General features: G+C 34.7%; 1 pseudogene; it reads right to left on the bottom strand.

Annotated features, from left to right (window-relative positions):
* Positions 1–3,633: 3,633 nt before the first annotated feature.
* On the bottom strand, positions 3,634–4,635 carry LOC148939998 (purine nucleoside phosphorylase pseudogene; annotated as a pseudogene).
* Positions 4,636–9,523: the final 4,888 nt, after the last annotated feature.

Below are 9,523 nucleotides of genomic sequence, written 5' to 3'. Positions count from 1 at the left end.
TATACTATATTTAAGTGGCGTATAAAATTTAGTATAGACAAGAGGTCGTTCTTTATTATAAATTCTTTATTATAACTTTAAAATGAGTTATTAAGCGTAAACTCAACCATTAACCATTAATAATAACCTGGTTACAAACAGGAAAAAGCCTATGGCTTTTTCTTCTTTCAAATAGTAAGAGACGAACCTCAAACAATCAAGTGTCTAACTAGTTCTAATGTACACAATGGTTTGATATTCCATTGATAGTCTTTTAATTTCTTTTCAACACATTGTAAACAGTAACCTTTGATTACTGTAAGCATCATCTATGTAATGGTTCCTTACAACACTTCAGTTACTATGGACTAAAGATCGTTCTTTAATGTAATACAAAAAAAGAAAAAAAAGAAAAAAATATCCCGTTTAGGCAGAATGTTGTAGTAGCTGCCACTTTTCTTGATTTTCAAGCCAATATATTTCCCTTGCTGTTCAAGCCAAGGGACAGAAATTTTACTATGCAGGAGTTTCGGACAAGGCGGTTCTAATGGTGTACTTTTTGTTTTGATCTGACTCTTTTTTTAAGAACTATGGGTTTTTATATTTCTTAACATTGGACGTGATCGTCTCTTACTAGGTTGGTAGCTACCGCTGCAACCCGGATGAATGAACCACAGGGTTCAGTTTCTTTGGACTTGAGTTCGTTTTTTAACTATAAATATAAAAAGGAAAAAGCCTACGGCTTTTTCTTCTTTTAAATAGTAAGAGACAAAACTCAGACAATCAAGTAGCTAACTAAGTCCAATGTATGGAATGGTTTGTTATTTCAGTGATCGTCTTTTAATGTAAATTAGGTTTTTTGTTTAATAACAAGCCGACATGTTTTCTTTGTTGTTTAAGCAAAGATACTCCAGGCTACAGCAGCCGCTGCAACCCGGATCCCGCTGCAATCTGGACAGCTTGCAGATACCCCTCGTTCCTGTATCAGCCACCATTGGTGAGCGATCAGTTACTTACTGTAGAGAGAAGAGAACGTATCCCGTTTACGGCAGAATGAAGAGGAAGCTGTCCGCTTTAGGCTAGAATGTTGTCAAGCAGCTGCCACTATTCACGTCATAGCTCTAATATAAAACTATGATGACGTTCATTATTTATCTAGTAGGGTTTCAGACAAGGTATTTCTAATGATGTACTTTTGTTTTGATCTGACTCTATTTTTAGGAGTTTTGGGTTTTTATATTTCTTAGCATTGGACTGATCGTCTATTACTAGGTTGCTAGCTACTGCTGCAACCCAAATTCCATATATATTTATTTATGAGAGGCAGCCTGGCTGAGTGGTCCAAGGCACTGGTGTTAGCCACCAGTTCTTCAGAGGCGTGGGTTCAATTCTTACCGCTGGTATACGATTATGTTTGAAAGACTGCAGTGTGAAAAGACATCAAAATGCAGTTTTTGGTGGAAAAATCCGTTTAGTACTGGAAACAAAGAAAAGAGAAAAAATACCCCGTTTAGGCAGAATGTTGTAGTAGCTGCCACTTTTCTTGATTTTTAGTACTGATTTTTTAACTTGTGTGTAGCTTGCTTTGATCTAACCATTATGTATTCATGAATGAGACCATTTACAGTTTTGACGTTTCTTATATAGTAATTATGACGTCACTGCATTAAAAATACAGTTTTTATTGGAAAATTTATTCTCTTTTAGAAAAAAATTTATTTTAGTTACTATAGATTTTTAACCCAATTAATTTCCTTTAAAATGAGCTATTGAACAACCCTCTACGATGTTCCAGTGCCAAGCTATCTCTGGATACAAAAAAGAAAAAAAAAGAAAAAATATCTCGTTTGGGGAGAATAACGTGGTTAAAGTCAATTTTCTCGATTTTCAAGCCAATATATTTCCCTTGCTGTTCAAGCCAAGGGACAGAAAGTTTCCTATACAGGGGTTTCGGACAAGGCGGTTCTAATGGTGTACTTTTTGTTTTGATCTGACTCCTGCTTTAGGAGCTATGGGTTTTTATATTTCTTAACATTGGACGTGATCGTCTCTTACTAGGTTGCTAGCTACCGCTGCAACCCGGATATTTTTGCAGTTTACATAATAATTTTAGTGATTAAGCCAAAAAAGAAAATTTTGGTTCCAGGAGTTTCGGTTACTATTGAGACAAGAATCTATTATTACTATAGAGTTCAGTACCATGAAATGTTTGATTGCTTCAAAATTCAAATATCTTTGAAAAGACTGCAGTATGAAAATACATCAAAAATGTAGTTTTTTTGACAAAATTGATTCTACTTTAAAAAGTATTTTATTTTTAATTACAAAAGGCACTAGATGTTACAATTTCCTTTAAAATGAGCTATTATACAGCTCTCTATGATTTTCCAGTGCCCAGCTAGCTGAGGAGGAAAATCAAGCAGAAAGAAAAAAATATCCCGTTTGTGGAGAATAACGTGGTAAAAGTCAATTTTCTTGATTTTCAAGCCAATATATTTTCTTTGTTATTCAAGCCAAAGGGCGGTAAGTTTCCTTTATAGAGGTTTCGGACAAGGCGGTTATAATGGTGTACTTTTTGTTTTGAACTGACTCTTTTTTTAGGAGTTGCGGGGTTTTATATTTCTTAACATTGGAGGTGATCGTCTCTTACTAGGTTGCTAGCTACCGCTGCAACCCGGATTTATTGTAACAACCCGGAAAACCTTAACTATAATTAAGTGACGCATAAAATTTAGTATAGGTAAGAGGTGGTTCTTTATTATAAATTATCTTATTATCTTAACATGGTTCTTTATTATCTTAACATTGGACGTGATCGTCTCTGACTAGGTTGCTAGCTACCGCTGCAACCCGGATTTTAATATAAATCTAGTAAATTTATCAAATACTATAGGCAACAATTCGTTCTTTAATATAAAACCCAGATATTACTTTACTAGCCAATACTATAGTTAAGTGCCTATAAAATTTAGTATTGGCAAGAGGTCGTTCTTTAGTATAAAGCAGTGTGAAAAGACATCAAAAATGCAGTTTTTGGTTGAAAAATTTATCCTGTTTTAGAAATAATTTATTTTAGTTACTATAGATTTTTAACCCAATTAATTTCCTTTAAAATGAGCTATTGAACAACTCTACGATGTTCCAGTGCCAAGCTATCTCTGGAAAAGAAGAAAAGAAGAAAAAAGAAAAAAAATATCCCGTTTAGGCAGAATGTTGTAGTAGCTGCCACTTTTCTTGATTTTCAAGCCAATATATTTCCCTTGCTGTTCAAGCCAAAGGAGGAGGGTAAGTTTCCTTTCAAGGGGTTTCGGACAAGGCGGTTCTAATGGTGTACTTTTGAATTTGATCTGATTCCTTTTTTAGGAACTATGGGTTTTTACATTTCTTAACATTGGACGTGATCGTCTCTTACTAGGTTGCTAGCTACCACTGCAACCCGGATTGCTAGCTACCGCTGCAACCCGGATAAATTGAGACGATTCACTCTTACTAAACAGTTCATTACCAAGAACTGTTTGATAGATATATAGAACATAGAAAACAAGCAAGGGAACTTACTAAATTATTTTCGAATCTTTGTTGGACTTGTTCAGGACTCTAATGAGCATAAGTCCTCGATATCCTCAAAACATAAACTCCTTTGCATGATTACCATTAAACTTTGTCATTTTCTGACGGCAGTGATTGCAAGTCGTCATTTATTTGAAGTACCATTCTCTCCACGAAAACCTTCAAGTCAGGCTTCCTACTTTCACAAGCTGCGATAACTTCTGAATGATTAGGTGAATTTTCAGAATCAGTGTCCATCACACATTTATTTGAAATAAGGCTGAATGCAAAAACAAACATGCCACAGTGGAGAGCTACAACAACTTCTGGTACAGTGGACATTCCTACAGCATTAATATTTGATGTATTTAGTAGCATTTGGCATTCAGACGGTGTCTCATATGCTGGACCACCATTCATGCAATAAACACCTTCGTGAATATTTTCTTTCAAGCCAATTTCGCTACCAATTTTTAGTGCATATTCACGATATTTTTTATTGTACGCACCTTGCATTGAGGGGAATCGAGTGCAAAATTTGTTATCATTTGGGCCAACCAATGGAGATCTTCCAGCTAACCCCGGAATGCTTACATGGTCTTTTATTATCATTATGTCGCCAATTTTGTGATTGGACATTAAACCACCAGCAGCATTGCTAATGATCAAACTCTTAACTCCCATTACGTGCAAGACTCGAACCGGTAAAGCACACTTCCAAGTCGGGTATCCTTCATACGGATGAAATCTACCTTGCATACACACAACTGGGACATTTTTAAGCAGCCCTATTACCATTTGGCCCTTATGCCCAACAACGGTTGAAACAGGGAAATGGGGTATATTTTCGTAATGAATGGTGATTCTATTTTCTAATAAGTTTCCAAGTTCACTTAACCCAGATCCGCAAATAATTCCTATCTGGCACCTGTACTTTGTTTTAGATAATAAAAAATCAGCAATAGCTTTAATCTCATCATAATTAAGAGGTGATTCTTCAACAACAGGAGTTTGACGTAGATGATTCCAACTATTGGTTATCAAGTTTTTCAGCTGAGAAGAGAGGCTCATAAGAATCTCATTTGCAATGTCTGAATATTTAGTCATTGTTTCAAATAACAATACTATTGCTTTATATTGAAACCACGCATCAAGTATCGAAAACCTATCAAAAATAAAAAATAATTTTAAAATTTTCTGATATTTTTCTAGTTTTTATTAAAAAATTAGAATTATAGCTCATTCACCAAAAATATTTTTGCAGTTTACATAATAACTTTAGTCATCAATAAAATTAAATTATTCTATTTGAAATTTTCAGGAATTAATCTAGTTTCAAATCAGCAATCAGTTTTTTTGTTAAAATTAAAGAACCTAATATATATAATATAACTATATCTATATACTTTTGATAAAGTTAATAACACTATTTTGATCTTTGTATTTAAGGTGATGTTAATACCATTTGCTATTACAGTGTTGTACAGTGTTGTATCCTTAAAGAAATGTATTTTTTGGGATTGGATGTAATCTTCTGTTACTAGGTTGCAAGCTACCGCTGCATCCCGGAACAAGTTGCGTATATAAGTTAGTATAGGCAAAAGTTCATTCTACATTATAAAATTTTGTTTCATGGATCGCTAAAGTTATTATGTAAAATGCAAAAATATTTATGGTGTCTGAGCAATAATTTTTATTCTTTAATGAAAACTAGAAAAATGCCTGAAAATTTTAAAATTAATTAGTATTTTTGATAGGTTCTTACTACTCGAAACATCATAATATAAGGAGGTGTTCGGAAAAATAGCTATAAATATATTATGGTCTCAACAGAATAAAGTAATTTAATATAAACGTCATTAATCAAATATCTTAATATATCCTAAATGATCTAGTGATTATGATAGCTGGCTCTCGCCCAGTTGGCCCGAGTTCGATTCCCGGTATGGGAAAATTTTAATAATGATTACTTAAGAAGTATAATTAAAATAATCATCTATATAATAATTCCTTTTATTACTTCAGTTACTATGGGCTACATTTTATTCCTTAATGTAACATATTTAAAATCAGTATAAAAATCCAATTCTTTTGATGTATCTATTGATATTAAAATTCCGTTTTTTAGAGTTTCGGCTACAATTGAGATGAGTTGCTCTTACTATACAGTTCGATAACACGAGCTGTTTGATATATGATTACAAACAGGATAAAGCCAACGGCTTTTTCTTCTTTGAAATAGTAAGAGACGAACCTCAAACAATTAAGTAGCTGACTATGTTCAAGGCATGTAATGGTTTGTTATTCCAATGATCGTCTTTTATTGTAAAAATAAAAAAGGCAGATAAACACGCATCTGTGATCTTTCTTCTGACAAAAAATACAAAATTAAACGTTTTTGTAAGAGCTTGAAACCTCTTCAGTAAATTTCTCTAATACGCTGAATAAAATGGTGTGATTTTCATTAAGATTCTATGATTTTAGGGGTATTTTTCCCTTTTTTCGAAAATATTGGCAAATATTCTCAGGCTCGTAACTTTTGATGGGTATAACTAAACTTGCTGAAACATACATATTCAAAATCGGCAAAAGAATCAAATTCTAATGGACCATTTTAGTTTTATTATGAGACGTTATCGTCTCTTACTAGGTTGCTAGCTACTGCTGAAACCCGGATTGAATTATTTAAAAATAAATATGTTTTGCATCATCATACATATAATGATTCCTTATAACACTTTGGTTACTATGGACTACAGATGGTTCTTTAATGTAATCTCCTAGAAATAATTTATTTTAGTTACTATAGATTTTTAACCCAATTAATTTCCTTTAAAATGACCCATTGAACAACTATCTACGATGTTTCAGTGCCAAGCTATCTCTGGATACAAAGAAAAAAATATCCCGTTTAGGCAGAATGTTGTAGTAGCTGCCACTTTTCTTGATTTTCAAGCCAATATATTTCCCTTGCTGGTCAAGCCAAGGGACAGAAAGTTTACTATACACGGGTTTCGGACAAGGCGGTTCTAATGGTGTACTTTTTGTTTTGATCTGACTCTTTTGTTAGGAACTATGGGTTTTTATATTTCTTAACCTTGGACGTGATCGTCTCTTACTAGGTTGCTAGCTACCGCTGCAACCCGGATTAGTATAGGCAAGAGGTCGTTCTTTATTGTAATAAATCATTGTATTGATTTCTTGTGAATTTGGTAATAGTCACACAGTCCATTACCACATTATTTTTACACAGGTAACAGTTCTGGCACGTAGACAGGATATGGTTTATGATATTATTCAAAGAGAACGCCTTTCTTCTTTATACCTTTCGTCGGATGCTAATACCCGATAGTTGGTGATAGAGTTTACACTGGGTAACGTGTTACCACAACCACTAGGAAGAAGATATCCCTCTTCATCGACTATTATTTTTATGTTGGCATTCTCTGTGATTGCAATCGTCGCTACGATATCTCACTCTCGCATATCCACCATCATAAGAGTTGAATTTTTTCGGTACTCCAAAGAAATTTAATTCCTTACTCTCATTATGTACTTGTAGCTACCCCTGGAGCCACCGTATATCAGTTACTATTGGCGAGAGATCGTTCTTTGCTGTAACTCTTTCTATGTTGCTAGCTACCGCTGAGACCCGGATGTAGCTACCCCTGGAGCCACCGTATATCAGTTAGTATTGGCGAGAGATCGTTCTTTACTGTAATGCTTTTCTCTTTTCAAGATACTATCTCTGTTGTTTGTGTAGTACTGTTTTTTCAAATTGCGTATAGCTTGCTTCGATCTAACCATTATTCTAATCAAGACTGAGAGAATTTACATCTTTGTCGTTCTTAAGTAGTAATTATGACGTCACGGCGTAATGATTTTATTGACATCATGGCGCAATGGTATTATTTCATGACGTCATCAGAAACAACAATATAATTTCGTGTTTTTCTGTTCACTTCATAGCTCTAATATAAAACTATGACGACATTCATTATTTATCTAGTAGGGTTTCAGACAAGGTAGTTCTAATGATGTACTTTTGTTTTGATCTTACTCTATTTTTAGGAGTTTGGTTATATTTCTTAGCATTGGACTGATCGTCTCTTACTAGGTTGCTAGCTACTGCTGCAACCCAAATTCACATATATATATTTATTTATGAGAGGCAGCCTGGCCGAGTGGTCCAAGGCACTGGTGTAAGCCACCAGTCTCTTCGGAGGCGTGAGTTCAAATCTTACCGCTGGTATACGATTATGTTTGAAAGACTGCAGTGTGAAAAGACATCAAAAATAGAGTTTTTGGTGGAAAAATTTATTCTCTTTTAGAAATAACTTATTTTAGTTACTATAGATTTTTAACCCAATTAATTTCCTTTAGAATGAGCTATTGAACAACCCTCTACGATGTTCCAGTGCCAAACTATCTGTGGAAAAGAAAAAAAGAAAAAAAGAAAAAAATATCCCGTTTGGTGAGAATAACGTGGTTAAAGTCAATTTTCTTGATTTTCAAGCCAATATATTTCCCTTGCTGTTCAAGCCAAGGTACAGAAAGTTTCCTATACAGGGGTTTCGGACAAGGCGGTTCTAGTGGTGTACTTTTTGTTTTGATCTGACTCCTTTGTTAGGGACTATGTGTTTTTATATTTCTTAACATTGGACGTGATCGTCTCTTACTAGGTTGCTAGCTACCGCTGCAACCCGTATTTCCTTTAAAATGAGCCATTGAACAACTCTCTACGATGTTCCAGTGCCAAGCTATCTCTGGATACAAAAGAAAAAAGAAAAAAGGAAAAAAAAATATCCTGTTTAGGCAGAATGTTGTAGTAGCTGCCACTTTTCTTGATTTTCAAGCCAATATATTTCCCTTGTTGTTCAAACCAAGGGACAGAAAGTTTACTATTCAGGGGTTTCGGACAAGGCGGTTCTAATGGTGTACTTTTGAATTTGATCTGACTCCTCTTTTAGGAACTATGGGTTTTTATATTTCTTAACATTGGACGTGATCGTCTCTTACTAGGTTGCTAGCTACCGCTGCAACCCGGATTGCTAGCTACCACTGCAACCCGGATACTAGGTTGCTCGCTACCACTGCAACCTGGATACCAGTTACTATGAGCTAAAGTTCGTCCTTTAATGTAAATTTAAAATGACCCATTGAACAACTCTCTACGATGTTCCAGTGCCAAGCTATCTCTGGATACAAAAGAAAAAAAGAAAAAAAGAAAAAAAAATATCCCGTTTAGGCAGAATGTTGTAGTAGCTGCCACATTTCTTGATTTTCAAGCCAATATATTTTCCTTGCTGTTCAAGCCAAGGGACAGAAAGTTTACTATACAGGGGTTTCGGACAAGGCGGTTCTAATGGTGTACTTTTGAAATTGATCTGACTCCTTTTTTAGGAACTATGGGTTTTTATATTTCTTAACATTGGACGTGATCGTCTCTTACTAGGTTGCTAGCTACCGCTGCAACCCGGATAATAATTAATTTTGTTAATCACAAAAGGTTTCTTTATGCAGCAGTTTTCTTTAAGATGAGCCATTACACAGCTCTTTATTATGACCACGAACCTTTTGATTTAATACTTAAGTTACTAATATCCCGTTTAGGCAGAATGTTGCAGTAGCTGCCACTTTTCTTGATTTTCAAGCCAATATATTTTCCTTGCTGTTCAAGCCAAAGGAGGAGGGTAAGTTTCCTTTCAAGGGGTTTCGGACAAGGCAGTTCCAATGGTGTACTTTTGAATTTGATCTGACTCCTTTTTTAGGAACTATGGGTTTTTACATTTCTTAACATTGGACGTGATCGTCTCTTACTAGGTTGCTAGCTACCACTGCAACCCGGATTGCTAGCTACCGCTGCAACCCGGATAAATTGAGACGATTCACTCTTACTAAACAGTTCGTTATCAAAAACTGTTTGATAGATATATAGAACATAGAAAACAAGCAAGGGAACTTACTAAATTCTTTTCGAATCTTTGTTGGACTT

This window comes from Artemia sp. Qi Xiang Cuo, chromosome 20 (assembly GCF_049724085.1).
Source record: "Artemia sp. Qi Xiang Cuo chromosome 20, ASM4972408v1, whole genome shotgun sequence".
Lineage (NCBI taxonomy): Eukaryota > Metazoa > Arthropoda > Branchiopoda > Anostraca > Artemiidae > Artemia > Artemia sp. Qi Xiang Cuo.
The sequence above is the reverse complement of the archived record's forward strand: the minus strand, read 5'-3'. Positions and strand labels throughout refer to the sequence as shown.